We start from the raw sequence: 15,798 nt of genomic DNA on the forward strand, positions 1-15,798 counted from the left end.
GCTGGGCAGGGGAGATCTGACCTCTTTCACCCACCAGAATCAAAAGAGCTTCCCCTGGGAGTTCTCTGCTTTTCACCCGCTCTGTTCTCAGAGGCGTATCCATGTCCTCAGTGGCTACACCAGCTGACAATATTCAAGTATCAGCACTTATTGGCTTGACCACCAAACTCCCAAAAAACTCATTTCCTTTTCACAATAGGACACAGTGACGCCTCATCCTATTGCCTGAACACCTTCCATTTTGTGTAGGGAAACAGGAGCATGGGATCATGTAATTAAAGATATTATCCTGGCATGCATGCACAAGGGGCCTGAATTAAGGTGGTGGCTGCAGCCTTAATCCTGGCCTTTCCTCACTTCCAAGACCTTGACTGTGTAACCTCAATAATGTTGCCTTAATGTATTTCTGTGTGCAGTTTAAACCAGGACTTGAAAGGCACCTTCTGTTTATCAATGCTATTGGTTACAAATGGTTTTGTTCATATAGGCAATATCCTATTGCCTATATTCTCCCATGGAAGATTCCTTGCTCTTTTTTCTCTCCCACCAATGGGGATCTGCAGTCCCTGCCTGGCACTGCTCACTGCGGGTTGTCAAGGCACAGGCGATGCTCTGGTGCACCTGGCGCAGGTGACCCTCGGGCCCGGGCAGGGGCCGATGCTCCGAGCTGCCGCGGATACGGCGGCGAACCCGAGCGGTGCCACGGCCTTTCTGGGAACCCGAGCGGCGCCCGTGGCGCTGCCTCCCCGGGCAGGGCTGTGCTCTCAGCGCCGCCGGGGCTGCCGAGCAGCGCTTTCCACGTGCCTCCGGCTCCGGAGCCAGCCCCGCAGCCGCGCTCTCCCGGAACGCACTGACCCGCACCCATTCTCGGCCCGGCTGCAGGACTCCCTGAGCCGGGGATCTCCCCTCTTTCCAAGGCTCACCCCATCCCCGGGTACTCCCCTCTCTCCAAGGGCTGTCTCCTCTCTCCCGGCATGCCCCCTAACCCAGGCTCTCCTCCCTGTGTCCTGGACTCTTGCCCTTCTCCCAGAGCTCTATTCCCGTTCCCGGCATCTCCCCTCTCTTGGTCTCTCCCTCCTCCCAGCCTGTCCCCCCTCTCCCTGGCTCACCCCTTCCCGGGGATCTCCCGGCTCCCGTGCTCTCTCTCTGCCCCCAGGCTCTCCCCGCTCCCAGTCTCTCCTCTCCCGAGCTCTGGCCCATCTCCCTGGGCCCTCCCCTCTCTCCCGAGAGCTGCCCCCTCTCTCTCGGACTCTCCCTCCTTCTTGGGATCTCCCCCTTCTCCCCAGTGGCTTCTCCCTCTTGTAGGATTCCTCTACTCTCCCAGAGTCCTGCCCTCCTGCCAGAATCTCTCCCCTCTCTCTCTCACTTCTCCTGTGGGATGCAGAGGTTCAGGGACATCACACCATAATTAATATGATCCAGTGAAACCAAATTTATTATCCCTATAAAGATTATATTTATAATAAATCTCTACTGTCCACGCATCTCTAGCTAATACGTGATTGGTTAAACCTAGCTGTTCACGTGTCTAAAATAGAATGCTGATTGGATCATCTAATTTTTTCATGCATCTCTGTAGTCATCTTGGCCCACCCATGACTTTTCTTCTTTCTTACTTTCCCAAGCTCACTGACAAACTTGCTGAGTTCTGATGAATCTTCTTCTTGTATCTTTTTCAAGGATATACTGACCCCGTTTCTGAATATGTCCACTATCCATTGTTTTTGAATGTGTCCATTGCCCATTATCAAAAGCAGGCTGGATTGTACATCAGCTGAATATGGCCATTGTCCTACAAAAACTCCTCTATCTGCAAAAAATCCTTGACATTTCCCTGGCTTTGTTTTTGCACAGGCCAGACTGGTTTAAAAGCACCGTCAATTAGTTTCTGCACACAACATAGTAAGCAAGGCACTATAAGCAGACTTGAAAAAAGACTACAAAGTATCATAATGCCAAAGTGTACAAAGTCCTTGAGCCAGCCTGTTATGCCCCAGGATTTTAGCCACTCGTCAAAGGAATTCTCAACAACTGTGAGCTTTCTCATATTCTCCTTAAGCAGTGACAGCTGCTTGTGAATAGATTCAGAGTGTCAGAGAGATTCATGCAACACATCCCTTCAAAATCCTCACACCCATGTCCTTGTGCTAGCAACAAAAATTCTATAGCAGCCCTGTCTTGTTGCACAGCGTGGTGCGTGCTACCTACATCAGTGGTAAGCTCATTCAGTATTGCAGATGTAATGTTAATTTGTTTTCCTGTCCAGCAAGCCAATCGTTTTAATTGTGTAAGGGCCTGTGAAGAAGCTACACCTGGTGTAAAAAGTGATGCCAGTTTAACCAAAGGCCTATTCCACAATTCTACATTACCCTTACAGCCTGAGCCTAATGAATGCACACTATGTTTTTGACATTGGTATTTGTGCCTGCTGTTAAGCATCTGTTGAATGCTTGGGACAAACAGTGATAGTTTCCCAAAATAGCATGGTTTTCCTAATGCTTTCTGAGGAATTGCAGGCCAAGCTTTATCTCCACAAATGTGAAATACTCCAGGAGGCAACATGCTTGCTGATTTTTGTTTTAGGGGCACAGACCATGTCCAGTTGGCACAGTGTGCCATGGTATTGTAATACCACGAAGAAACAGGAGATATCCAAGAGCTATCGTCTCCGGGCTTTCCTGATCTCTCCCTAATCAGCTCCTTGCCCTTGCAGCACTCAAAGAACAAACAATAATTTCCTGGCACTGATCCCAGAATATCCAATTCCTGTGGTTCCTGACTTGTAAGATTTAAATTTTGAGTGATTGTAAATGCCTGAGCTCCCAAAGGATTTCTATGGACTTTTTGTTTTTCACACCAATTTTCTGTAATTATTCCATTTTGATTAGTACACTAATTTGACCAGGCCTTGCTTAAGTTACCATAAATTTGATCTCTGGTCCATGTTCTGAAATCTTCCATTGAGTCTAAGGGAACTCCAATTAAACAGGTGTGAAATGGATCTGAAGGTGTGGCTAGTGATAAGCAAAAGGATTCTTGCCCTGTTCTGTTAGCCCATGTAACCCACATGTTAGCCCACTGCTCTATATTGTATATTCCCTGTTTTTCCTTAATCACTGCACTAAGCAACATTGTTCATATCTGCCAGACTAATGCCATTGTTGCCCTTGTCTACAATCACGCCTGCGCTTTGCCCAATCTGCTTTGGCCTGTTCCCACTCCCTATCACTAATGTGATGTATTTGTGGTATTGCTATTCCTACTCCACATTCAGTAGCTATTATCTTTCTCCCTAGTACAATTTGGTTTACTAGAGCAATGAAAGCAAGTCTAAATTGCACCCACAGTAACAATCTCTGCTCGTATGTTTCTATTAAAGATACATCCTGGAGAAAACTCTGATATTCCCCTGAGTTTTACCCTAAAAGTTTAGTTAATGCTATTCTTGGGGTAAGAGTGTAAAGGCAGTTAGAGCATCTATTGCATATTTGGTTAATAGGCCTAAATTTTTGCTTTTTCTCTTGAACCAAGGCTAAATTATGTTCTTGACAAACTTGTCGCCAAGTTTTAAAGTTACGCTTTATACAATGAACATTAAGCCACGGCTTGCATGCATAACCATGTAGATAACAAGCCTTTTCTATCTGATTTTCAGCTTGTGATGGAAGTGAAGGTAAATGGAGTCTGTTGTGTCTATTGAGCCTATCTTGAATTGCCAGTAATCCCCCAGCATACTCCAGCAAACTTGGTAGATATTCTGATTGTTGTTCATCTGTCACGGTTCAAGAAGTGGATTCAGGGCTGTCTGGAATCGGCGTTTTCACCGACTCTCCACCTCTGCACACAGCATGCGTTGATGATGGTGGTTTCAGATAGGGCTTTACCCACTTGGCTGGGATCCAACGAATGCCTTTATCTGTAAGTAAGCACATATAACCTCTGCCTATTAGTTTTACTGTCGCTGGTCCTTCCCACACCCCTGTTTCTGGGCTTTTGAACATGACCTGAATACCATCAGGCAATTCCTCCCTTAGATTACGTGTGAGGGCATGATGCACAAGATTAGGCAGATCTTCCCTGTCTCCTGTTTTCTAAGGTAATTAAGCACAAAGATGGCTTTAGCTTTTTTTTTCCTCAGGGGATAACCCTGTAGTTCCCCCTTTTTGTTTTTGCAGCATGCCCTTGAACGTCTGATGAGCACACTCAGTAATTGCCTGACCAGTAGGATTGTGAGGAATACCAGTGTCATGTTGAATACCCCATAAATTACAGAAACGCTTGAAGCTTAAGGAACAGTCAGCAGGACCATTGTCACTCTTAATTGCTAAGGGGACATCTAATATGGCAAAGCAATTGTACAAATGCTTCTCAACAGGACATGCTGCCTCACTTGTTAAGGGAGTAGCCCATATAACGCAAGAATAGGTATCAATGAAACCATGTGCAAACTTTTTCTGATCAAATTCTGCTACATGAGTTACATCCATTTTCCATATTTGCAAGGGTTGAGTACCCCTAGGGTTAACACCAGTGCCTAAACCAATGCCATCTTGTTGACAATCAGGACAGGATCGCACAGTACCAGAAGCATCAGTAAAGGGAACACCAAATTGTTTAACTAATATTTTAGCAGATTGGTGAAGAAAGGCATGGGAAGTTTTAGCCTGCTGAAATTTATCAGGGTTTGGCATTGGCCAGACAGTGGCTACCAACTGATCAGCTTGAGCGTTACCTTCAGACAGACCAGGGAGAGCTTGATGACTTTGAATATGAGTAATAAAGTATTCCTGCCATCGTTGATTTAGGGTTTTAAGCAATCGGCTTAAAAGGGAATACAAATGCTTATTACTCACCTCCTTAAGTATTGCTCTTTCAAGGCATTGGACACAGCCAACTACATAAAGCGAATCAGAAACAATGTTAATGGCCTCATTATACCAATTTTCAAAAGCCCAAATCACAGCTTTCAGTTCCAACATTTGGAATGTATCTTTCACCTCTCCAAATATGACATGCTTTTTCCATACTTTATCTTGCTGCCAAGTGCAGGAAGCCTTTTTTGACCTTTTACCTGCATCTGCAAATACTGTCTGCCCAGATACCAGACAGTCAGATCTCCAGGGTCCGTCCTCCAGACACTGTTGCTCCAATGAATTTAACACGAGCTGTCGTGGGTAAGTTTTGTGAACTTTACCATCATAACCAGCCAAAGCTATCTGAAAAGACACAGAATGTCTAATTCCCCATTCAAGATACCAGTTAGCCAGTGGTACTACAATTGCGTACAGTTCATGTCCTCAGGTTTCCAAAATTCTCCCTCTACCCTTCATAATCAAATAGGCAAAAATTTCCAATCGAGTGGTAATAGTTCTAGGCTGTTTTACAGGTAAAAACACCCATTCTAAAATAACTAAAGGATTAGTCTGAGTTTTAACCCATTGACAAATTAAGGCAAAAGGATGCTGGGCAAAATTGTCATCCCCCTTGCTCTGATTGATGATCATCAATTGAACTGGAGCATCCTCGATCAGACAATGTGCATGTGATGCAGCAACCTTTGTGGCAATGTGATCCAAGGCCCGCTGTTGTCTCTTATCCAGGGTCCGGCGTTCATCTGCCCGAGATTAAGTACTTAGTGACTGTATTAATGGTTCAAGTTTGGCATTAGTTATCCCACAAGTAGTTCTAATCCATTGAATATCTCCAGCTAATTTCTGGACATCATGTACAGTTTTAATTTCAGTGATAATGGTGAGTTTCGGTGGTTTTACTACAGAATGATCAATCTGCCACCCGAGATATTTCCAAGGAGCAGAATGCTGCACCTTATCAGGAGCAATTTTTAACGCCCTCTCCTCTAGCAAAACTGTCATGTTTTTAGAACAGTTACAGAGTCTAATTGTTTTCAGCCACCAATATATCATCCATGTAGTGATAGATGATATACTCAGGAAATTGCTGCCAAACAGGTTCTAATGCCCAAGCGACATAAATTTGTCATATCACAGGGGAATTTCTCATGCCTTGGGGAAGACAGGTCCATTCATACCTTTTGTAGGCTTCTGCCTTATTGATAGATGGAACAGAAAAAGCAAAATGGCTTGTGTCATTGGGATGTAAGAGAATGCTGAAAAAACAATCTTTGAGATCAATGATCAATAGATTCCATGGGTCAGGTATCATAGTAGGAGATGGAAGACCAGGTTGCAAGGTACCTATAACATTACTGCATTAACAGCACGTTAAGCCATGTAGCAACCTCCATTTCCCACTCTTTTTCAAGATGACAAAAATTGGAGTGCTCCACACTCTAGTGGATGGTTTTATGTGCCCTTCCTCAAGCTGTTCTTGCACTAATTGTTGAACTCTGGGCAGCTTTTCCTTTGACAGCGGCCACTGCTCAATCCACTCAGGCCAATCAGTAGCCCAGCTAATTTTGAGGATTGGCTGCCCCCCAGTGGCCACTGCTAAAAAGGCTGTGTGACAATGGTAGCTTTTAACTGGCTTAACAGATCCCTACCAAACAAACCTAGTAAAGTACCAGGGGTGGCATGACATAAGGCCTTGTAGATGCATTTACTCCATCTAGGAAAGTAAAGGTAATTACATCTTTGCTCATTTGAGTTGCGTGTGTTCCCCCAATACCTGCAATGCCTAAGTAGGGTTGACCAATACCCAATCTTTTGGCCATATTGTGTTTGAAATGATGGTTACATCTGCTCCAGTGTCGCATGTGAGTTTTTCAGTAATAGAATTGCCATTAGGATGTGTCAGGGTTACCTGTTTGTCTGGTTTACCTCTTGTGATGTCCATGGCCCAATACACTTCTGGGTTACCTGCGGAACCAAAGCTTCCTGTTCCCCACTCTTTGTTGCCTGTACAGGGGAGACGAGACTTAAAAGGAACAAGCTGAGCAATTTGTGAACCTTTGGGAACAGATACAGGAGGGAAAAATGTTCTAACCATAATTTTAACAACCCCTTGATAGTCCGCATCAATACCCCCAGGGATTACATCCAATCCCTTTCTACTGGCAGATGATCTCCCTAACAGAAAAGCACTAAGCCCACCCCCCAAGGGTCCTTTTACATTGGTGTCTATCAGGTGCACAGCAGAGTCCGTGGTGGTCACGTCTACTGTGGTTTCCATGCCCACTCTGTCACTTCTAGCTGTTGATGATCTGAGTGAGTAAAGTCCCCCTCCTCTTCCATGGTGGGAGGCTGAGCTATCCAGGCAGCTCTCCTTACTTGTTTTTGCACGTGAGGAGAAAATGTGTTGGCAAGGCCATTTCCCTGGAAACAACATTCTTTAGTATTGTGGTTATCTTTTCTGCAGATAGAACAAAATTTTTTCATAGCTGCAAAGCAACACTGACTCCTAACATGTCCAATTTTACTACATCCAAAGCACTTAATGTTCTTTCCTTCTGCTCTCTTTTCCAGTTTAGAAAGCAGTGGTTTTACTGCATCCTGTACTGCATCAGCTACATAGGCTGATCTTTGCCTTTCTGTAGTCCTAGCCATCAGTTCCAGCATTTCTGTGATATCAGCTCCCTTCTTTAATGTACCCAAAATCTGCCGAGTTTTATCATTAGCATTGTCAAAAGCCAGCATATTAAACATTTTCACCTTTGTGTCTGAATCCAAATCAGGATGATCCTTAATGGCTTCATGCACTCTGTCCACAAATTTATCAAAGTCCTCATTCTCTCCTTGGTGAATTTGTGTAAAAGCCTTGGTGTGTAACCCATCTGGAAGTGCAAGGATAGCATTCTAGGCTAGTTGTTGGCTCTTCTGTAAAATTTCATCAATGCTCCTAGCCTGCCCAGGGCCCTTTGCCAAGTAACTGTCAGCTGTTAAACCATACAGAGGATCACCCTGTGCCTGAGGTTTTGCTGCTTCCTGGACACACTTTTCCTCCCAGCTTTTATGAAACATCAGCTGCTGGTGGGGTGGCATTATAAGTCTTATTAGGGTATGCACATCCGCTGGAATAAATGTGTTAGAGGTAAAAATATAGTGCAGCAGTGACTGTGCAAGCTGGGATTTTAAACCAAATTGTGAGATTGCATTTCTTACCCTCTCTAAAATCTTCCAATCAAAAGGTTCCCAAACTCTACCTGCAGCATTAGTTACTGCAGGAAAAGCCTGTGTATCATTTGTGAGAAAAGTCCCTTCTACAATAGCTTCTCTAATAACTCCCTGCCACTTGTGTTTCTGTGCTGCTTCTATTTCTGGGTCACATTCCAATTCTAACTCCACATTCTTTACAGCATGAGAGGGAAGATTTCGTTTAACCGGCTCGGATGCTGGCTCAAAGACAAAATGAGAGGGTGGTAACCGCTTTCCTGATTGTGTGTCCGAACCCACAATCATCAGTACATCCATTTTTTCAAAAGAATAGTCTCTGTTGGGGACAAGTGGATCCTTTTGTTGAATTACCAATTTTTGCAAATTGTCCACTAGAGATCTTAAATCCTCTTCAACAGAAGTCTTATTCATAACAAGATCTCCTTTCTTATCCTTTCCAGCATGTTCAGTCTCTAAGTTACTCTTATCAGCAATTTTTTCACTTTGAGTACAACTGTCCTTTGTTCTGCAGACTAACAAGCCTGAAGAGGGTTTTTCACTGTGAGTGCTAGTGTCCTTCAGCCTGCAGACAAACATCTCTGAAGAGGCAGCAGCTTCCTCTTTCTCACTAGGAGCTGGAGGAGCAGAAGGTGAAATGCTCAATTCTGAGCTGAGGGGTTGCGGGCTGTGCGAGGGAATATCAAAGGCTGTAGAAAACAGTGGCTGAATTCAGGACACCAGGAATGCCTGAGGCTTATCTGGCTCAGAGGCAAGGGCAGCACAAGCTGCAGCAGCAGCTTTCCTTTCTGCCTTTAAGGCCTGTAAAACTTCCATGACGATTTTCCGCAAAGTAGCCTACTTAGATGCCTCTTTTGTCTCATTCCCCCCGGATGCAATGCAGTCCCACAACCTTCGCCCCACAGCTTCCCATGTCGAAATATCAAAAGCAGCCTGTGCTCCTGCTATGGGATGATGTTCCCAAGCCCAGTGTAACAGTCCCTTCAAATTGGAAGCATCATACTTATGTTCTCTCTTAGAGAGGATATGTTGGAGGAGTTTCTGAACACCTTCCCTTTCATGTTCAGACCCCATCTCCTCCCCAGCCACTCACCTTGATCAGGGCGAGATTCAAGTCATCTACGACTGGAGCTCCAGTAACCTTTTCCTCTCACCGGGGCAGTGAGGATACTTTTGACCGGCTTCTCCGCTCCTCCAAGGCTGCCTCAGATCCTCTGCACAGAGGCCAAATTGCCGTCCTGGAGTCCCTCTCAGGGTTGCCCACGATCTCCACCAGAAATGTGGGGCGAAAAAAGCAGGATGTGGAGGTTCAGGGACATCACACCATAACTAATATGATCCAGTGAAGCCAAATTATTGTCCCTATAAAGACTATATTTATAATCATTCTCTACTGTCCACACGTCTCTAGCTAATACAGGATTGATCAAACTAAACTGTTCACATGTCTAAAATAGGATGCTGATCGGATCATCTAATTTTTCATGCGTCTAGCTGTAGTTTTCTGTCCCACCCATGAACTGTCTTCTTTCTTACTTTCCCAAGCTCACTGACAAACTTGCTGAGTCCTGATGACTCTTCTTGTATCTTTTTCAAGGATACTCCGACCCCATTTTCTGAATATGTCCATTTTTGTTTGTGAACATGTCCATTGTCCATTATCCCAAGCAGGCTGTATAGGGCATTTTCTGAATATGCCCAGTGTCCTGCAAAAACTCCTCAATCTGCAAGAAATCCTCAACACCCTTCTCCCTGCACCACCAACATTCAGTCTAATATTTCATTCCTTTCTTCCTTCAGGTGCTTACAGCTCCCCTGGTTAAATGGCCGTGTCCAAGGACATCTCTTCATTTAGAGCAGCTGCATCTATGCTCTTCCCGTTTCTCCCAGATTTCCTCCTGCAGCAGTTCATGGGTCATTCCAACGCATCTCCCTTGAATTGCTTCATGCTTTGAGCTTTCAGAAGTTTAAACAACTCCTTACTCAGCATCCTAGGTATATTTTTATCTTTTTTATCACTTCTTATTATGCCTTTGTTTAAAATCCTTCCTGAATGGCAATCCCATGTGGATGGCAGACATGTCAGATGCTGCTGGGATGTCAAAAGAGCTGAGGGAAGGCTCTTGATGTCTATTAAATTTTATCATTTTCACATTTTTTATGTGTGCCAATAAGAAAAGCCTTTCTGTGCCTCTGAGCCTCAGCAGTTCCTCAAAGGACACAAATCTGATGAGTTGTGGTTCCCACTCCTGTGGCTGCACTTGCACTTCTCTCCATAGCCAGAGCAGAGGTCCCTTGTCCCAGAAAGTCCCTGCCACTGGAGGGGTGAAGAAAACAGGACAGGCTGTGGGGATCAGGGTCAGGGCAGAGCCAGGGAGAAGAATGACTTTTGCATTTGATGGAGCTGTGCCTTCCCTTGGCTTTGTTGGCTGACAAGAAATGAACATCCCTCTGTGTCTCGGGCAGCTCCTTCTGCAAGGAAAGCAGGTGGGAGTTGGAGCCAAGGAGCTGAAACCTACAGGTACAGCGTGGGCTGGAGGAAGCTCAGATTTGCACAAAGGCTGCTCTGAGTGCCAGGCCTTGGATGGGGGAAATGGTGGGCTGGGGGTAGGGGCAGAGTCTGATTGATTGTCAGCCATGAAGGGTCTTGATTTTCATATCCATTCAAACGGCATGAGGAGGTACTTGGATTGAGTGTCAATTGGAGATTGCACATATCCATGTATTAACAGGAAGAAAAACCTCAGCAGGGTCTAAAAATCTTTTGTCACTGTCTTTTAAAAAATGATCTATTCAGTTTGAATACGCTTCAAGCCTCTGGAGCAGTAAAATTCAGCAGAAGACTCTGCAAGTTGCTGAGGATGTCAGCAGCCCCCACTGAGGCCATCCTGCCCAGAGACCGTCAGGGAATGGGCAGACAAGGAGAGCGTCCCTGGGGCTGGGCAAGCAGTACTCAGAGGCACCAGCAGCTCCAGCTGGGAAATGGAGTGTGGAATGTGGCTGGGAAAGCCCTGCCTGGGCTGTGCCAAGCAGGACAGACAAGCTCTGACTCCCATCCCCCAAACAATTCTCTCAACAAGAGATTTTGATGGAATTACAATTATTTCTGTCTTCTGAGTTAGATGTACTAGAGAAATACCTACAAGAGATTCTCAGGAGCTCAGAACAACCTGTACCTGGATTCCAGTGTTGATCAGGTGGAAATTTCAAGAGAAGGTAGGGTCAAGATCTGTTCTTGCCTTGTAGTCAGCCCTAAATACCCCTTGGTCTTCCTGGGCCCTTCTCCCTAGCTGGGACTTGGGGTCATTTGGTAACTCAGGAGCTGGGCTGGGGTCTCCAGAGGTGGCTGTGGAGCATTGCCTGTGCTGTGCCATGGGCTGGCAGACACTGCTGGGCTGGGATAGAGGCTCTGGGGGGATTGGGGTTCTAGGGCAGGGCAGTGCTGGGGTCACAGGGCTGGGAAAGGATGGACCTGCCCCTTTGTCTTAGGATGACGTTAGGATGCTTGTATCCCCATTCGTGTGTGCTGTTTGTGCTGGATATTATGTTCTGTGCTTTCAAGACTTGCTCTGAAAAGGGAATGTTTTGTTTTAGCTCCTTTTAAGCCGCTACACCACGGCTGTTGGGACATACAAACGGGACAGTACATAGTGCTGTTTCTGCTTTTTGCTTGGCTTTTGTCTTTGCTTCTTGCTTCTGCCTGCTTTTGCTTCTGCATGCTCTTGCTTCTTCTCATTAGTTAGATTAGCTAAACAGTCCAAATTTCCTCCTGGACTGTTTCTCCTTTCCTGTTTTGGATCTACTCGAGCCTGCTCCGGACTGGGACCTGGGAACACCAAGAGTTTGCACCCTGTGGCTGCAGCAGCTGCCCCAGCACCAGAGGGAATGATAACAGAGGAACCACCCCAAGAGAGACTTTCTGAATTTGTCATCTTTTTTCAAGGTGGTGAAATAGTGCTGTCATCTGGAATTGTTCATTTTGTGTGCTGGGGAGTGCTTTACCTGTTAAATAAACAGGATCTTTCCACTTCTCTCTGAGCAGTTATTTCCAAACCGGTTGGAAGGAGGGGCCGTGTGGGTTTGTTTTCTGGAGGGGCCCCACTTTGGGGATTCTCTCCCAAATTTGCCCTAAACCAGGACAAGCTTCCTCCCCCACACGTGAAATGATTCAAGCCAACAATCTCCTCCAGTCTGTAACTATAGGCGGTTTTGGAGATGGAACTGAAATTTGACCATGGGCACCTGGCTGAGAAGGACAGTTCCATTCCATTGAAAGGAAAGCACGGAGCCTTCCTCAGTGTTTTGGGGACACATGAGAGGTGACCCTTGTGAAAGCACTGCCAGACAGACATGTCCTGGCAATATTGCTATGGGAACAATGCCTGGATATAAGGAAATTTGGTTGTGAAATCCCAGTACTGCTCATGGGTGCCTGGAGCAAATTCTTTACCATAGGAAGGACAATTCTTTACCATAGGAAGGAAAGCACAGAGCCCCAGTGTTTCAGCAGCAGAAGAGAAGAGACCCTCAACATGCCAAGGTCAGCTGCACCAGTCAGCTGCCCCCACGGGAGGCCAAACCAGCCAGACCTGTTGTGTGTTCCTTTGGTTTTTTTGGGGCCCTGAGGTGTCACAAGGGTGCCTTGCTTCCATGGGGTCCCACAATGTCCCAGTGGCCTGCAGGTGTCATAAGGCCCTGCAGTGTCACAAACGTCCCAATGATTCCATGAGGCCTTGCAGTTTAACAATGGTCCCTCTGGTTCCACAGGCCTCACAATGTCACTTGATGCCTCTATACCATGAACCCTGCAATGTCACAATGGACCTTTGGACCCTGGGGGTTTGCTGTGTCACAATGGTCTCCTTTGGCTCCACAATGTCACAATGGGCCACTGATGGCAGGAGGCCACTCTGTGTCACCCTGGGGATTTGGTTCCATGCAGCCCCGCAGTGTCACAAAGGCCTCTTGGTTTCATGAGGCTCCACAATATCATAATTGTCCTCTTGGTTCTGTGGGCACCCCCAGGGCCACAATGGTCTCACTGGTTCCATGAGGCCTCACAGTGTCACAATGTTTTGCTTATTCCATGGGCCCTCATAGTGTCACAATGGTGTCCATGATTCCATGAGTCCCCTGAGTGTCACAATGGTCTCCATGTTTCCATGGTGCCCCTCAGTGTCACAATGGCACCTTGGTTCCATGAGGCTGTGAAGTGTCCTAATGGTCTTTGCATGGTTCCATGAGGCCGTGCAATGTCACAATGGACTTTTGGCTCCATGGAGGCTAACAATGTCACAATGGCCCCTTGGTTCCATTACACCCCAAAGTGTCACAATGGTCTCCATGGTTCCATGAGGCCCCACGGTGTCACAATGGACCCTTGGTTAGATGGGGCCTCTCAGCGTCACAATGATCCCTACATTTCATGGAGCCACACAGCGTCAGTACAGTCCCCTTGCTTCCATGAAGCCCAGCAATGACACAGTGCTCTCCATGATTCCATGAGGCCCCACAGTGTCACAAGGGTCCCTTGGTCTCACAGGGCCCCACAGTGTCACAAGGGTCCATTGGTTCCATGGCCCTGTGCTGCTGCATTCCCCCCTCCCCTTCTCAGGCCGCCCTGCCAGCTGAGAAATGCTCCTTGGGCCTCGGCCTTGGCCAACAGCCCCTGGGCTCAGCTCCTCTGCAGCTCATCACAAACACTGTCTGCTCCAGGCACTGCTGCTGCCCAAACAGCTCCTGCTTCCTTTAGGAGCAGCCCTGGGAGCAATTTCTGTTCCCTCAGTGGCACACCATCCCTGTTCTCACACTGCCAAAGAAAGCTGCTGATGCCAAGTGTGGCCAGGATGAGCCATTGCTGGGACTGAAGCCCCTCTCGTGGGGCCCTGCAAACAGCGCTCCAAAAGGAGCCCTTGGAGCTCTCCTGGGCCAGCGACTCCCTCTGAGTGGGGCCTCTCCCAGCCGGGAACTCTCCCGTTTGCTGCACTCGGGGATCCCAAACAACGACAGAGCCTTGGCCGATCCCCCCCACTCCTCCAGGCTCAACCCTTCACCTGCTGGGGAGATGCCAAAGCATCAGCAGTGAGCATTCCCTGCCCTCAGGGGAATTTCTCCCAGGTGCCTTGCACTGACTCTTTGTGTCTGTGTGCACACAGGAGTGCCTGTGCTGGGGAAATGTGGCAGAAATGCTGCTCTCTGAGGGGTTTGAGTGCCTTGGATAGCTGAGTCAGTCAGGCCTGTAGGTAAGGTTAAATCACAAGGTCTAAGTGAAGTTAAATGCTTCTAAGAGCTGTTCTTTTGCTAAGCTGTTATGTTTAATATAAGATATAAGCTGAGGAAAATATTTTAAAGTGTTATTCCTCTGTGTCATGGTTTGAATTTGGCACAATGCTAGTGCTTTTATGACAATACTTCTTTCTTGATGTTTGCTGTGAGATGTGATCAGAAATAGAGCAAAGCAGGCTCTAGCTTAGGAATAAAAAAGGGAAAACTTTATTAACCTACAGCTCTACATAAAGAGAAACACACACAATTTGGAATGAAAACTTTACATGTCTCATTCCTCCTCCTCCTACCAGATTTCTTATACATCTACTTTTCAAATCATCAACTCTCAATCTGTCACCACCCTTTAGATAATCAATTCTCAAATCATCAAGGAGAAAGGAGTCTCTCTTGCACTGTGGGCTTCCCCTGGAAACACAGTTGAAACTTCTTGTGTTTCCATGTCACACATGGCCGTGCTCGGAGCTCATCTGCTAGCGTGACTTCTTCTTTATATTCCATTTCTCATTTCTATTTCTATTTCTTATTCTTATTCTTATTCTTATTCTTATTCTTATTCTTATTCTTATTCTTATTCTATTTCTTATTCTTATTTCTATTTCTTTCTGCACTTTTTTGGCAGGGCAGCCGGCACTTTCTCACCGCACCCCCTCCTTCTCCTTCTCGCCGAGCCGTGCTATCAACTCTCAAAGTAGCACAAACACAGACACCAGCTCTCTCTCTCTCTCTCTCTCCCTCCGAAGGAAAGGGGGCGGAGGAGGCTGCTCTCAAAGTTCTTCCATTCTTCTATCTGTCAGAGCCTTCTCCTCCCTTCTCTGTCCAAGCCCCCCGGCCTACTTCACTCAAGCCTCGTAGCTTCCCCTCCCCCGCCCATCTCAGAGCCGAGCAAGAGAAGTCTGAGCTCTTTCATGGACCAGAAGTAAAAGAGGTTTCCCCCGAGAGTTCTCAGCTTTTAACCTCCTGTATTCTAAAAGCATATCCATATCTTCAATATCCACACCAAGTGCCAATATTCAAATCTGAGCACCTATTAGTTTGACCACAGCATCTCAAAAAAACCTACTTCCTCTCAAACTAAAACACTCTGTTAAATTGCAAAGTCCTAGGTTATAAGTTATTTAAGTGCTGTTCTTCTGCTAAATTGTGAAGTTAAAGGTATCAGTTTAGGTTAAGGTATAAGTTAAGTCCTCTTATGTTTGAGCTCTGTTAAGGCTGTATTCCTTTTATCCTTGCCCTCACTGTCCTTGTGTCACACACACCCACAGGGACAGTTCTCAGCTCATTTCTGGTTTGATTGCCTGGATTCTGTTTGGTTTTGTTGTTGCTTTGTTTCCCTGGTGTGCCTTAAATGTCCAGTCAGGAGCAGAGTGACTCTTGCCAAGGAACTTTGTGCTGCTGTCCCTTAATATTAAATCTGGTTTTTGCT

The sequence above is a fragment of the Fringilla coelebs genome, assembly GCF_963513975.1.
Source record: "Fringilla coelebs genome assembly, contig: SCAFFOLD_43, whole genome shotgun sequence".
NCBI classification, from domain to species: Eukaryota; Metazoa; Chordata; class Aves; order Passeriformes; family Fringillidae; genus Fringilla; species Fringilla coelebs.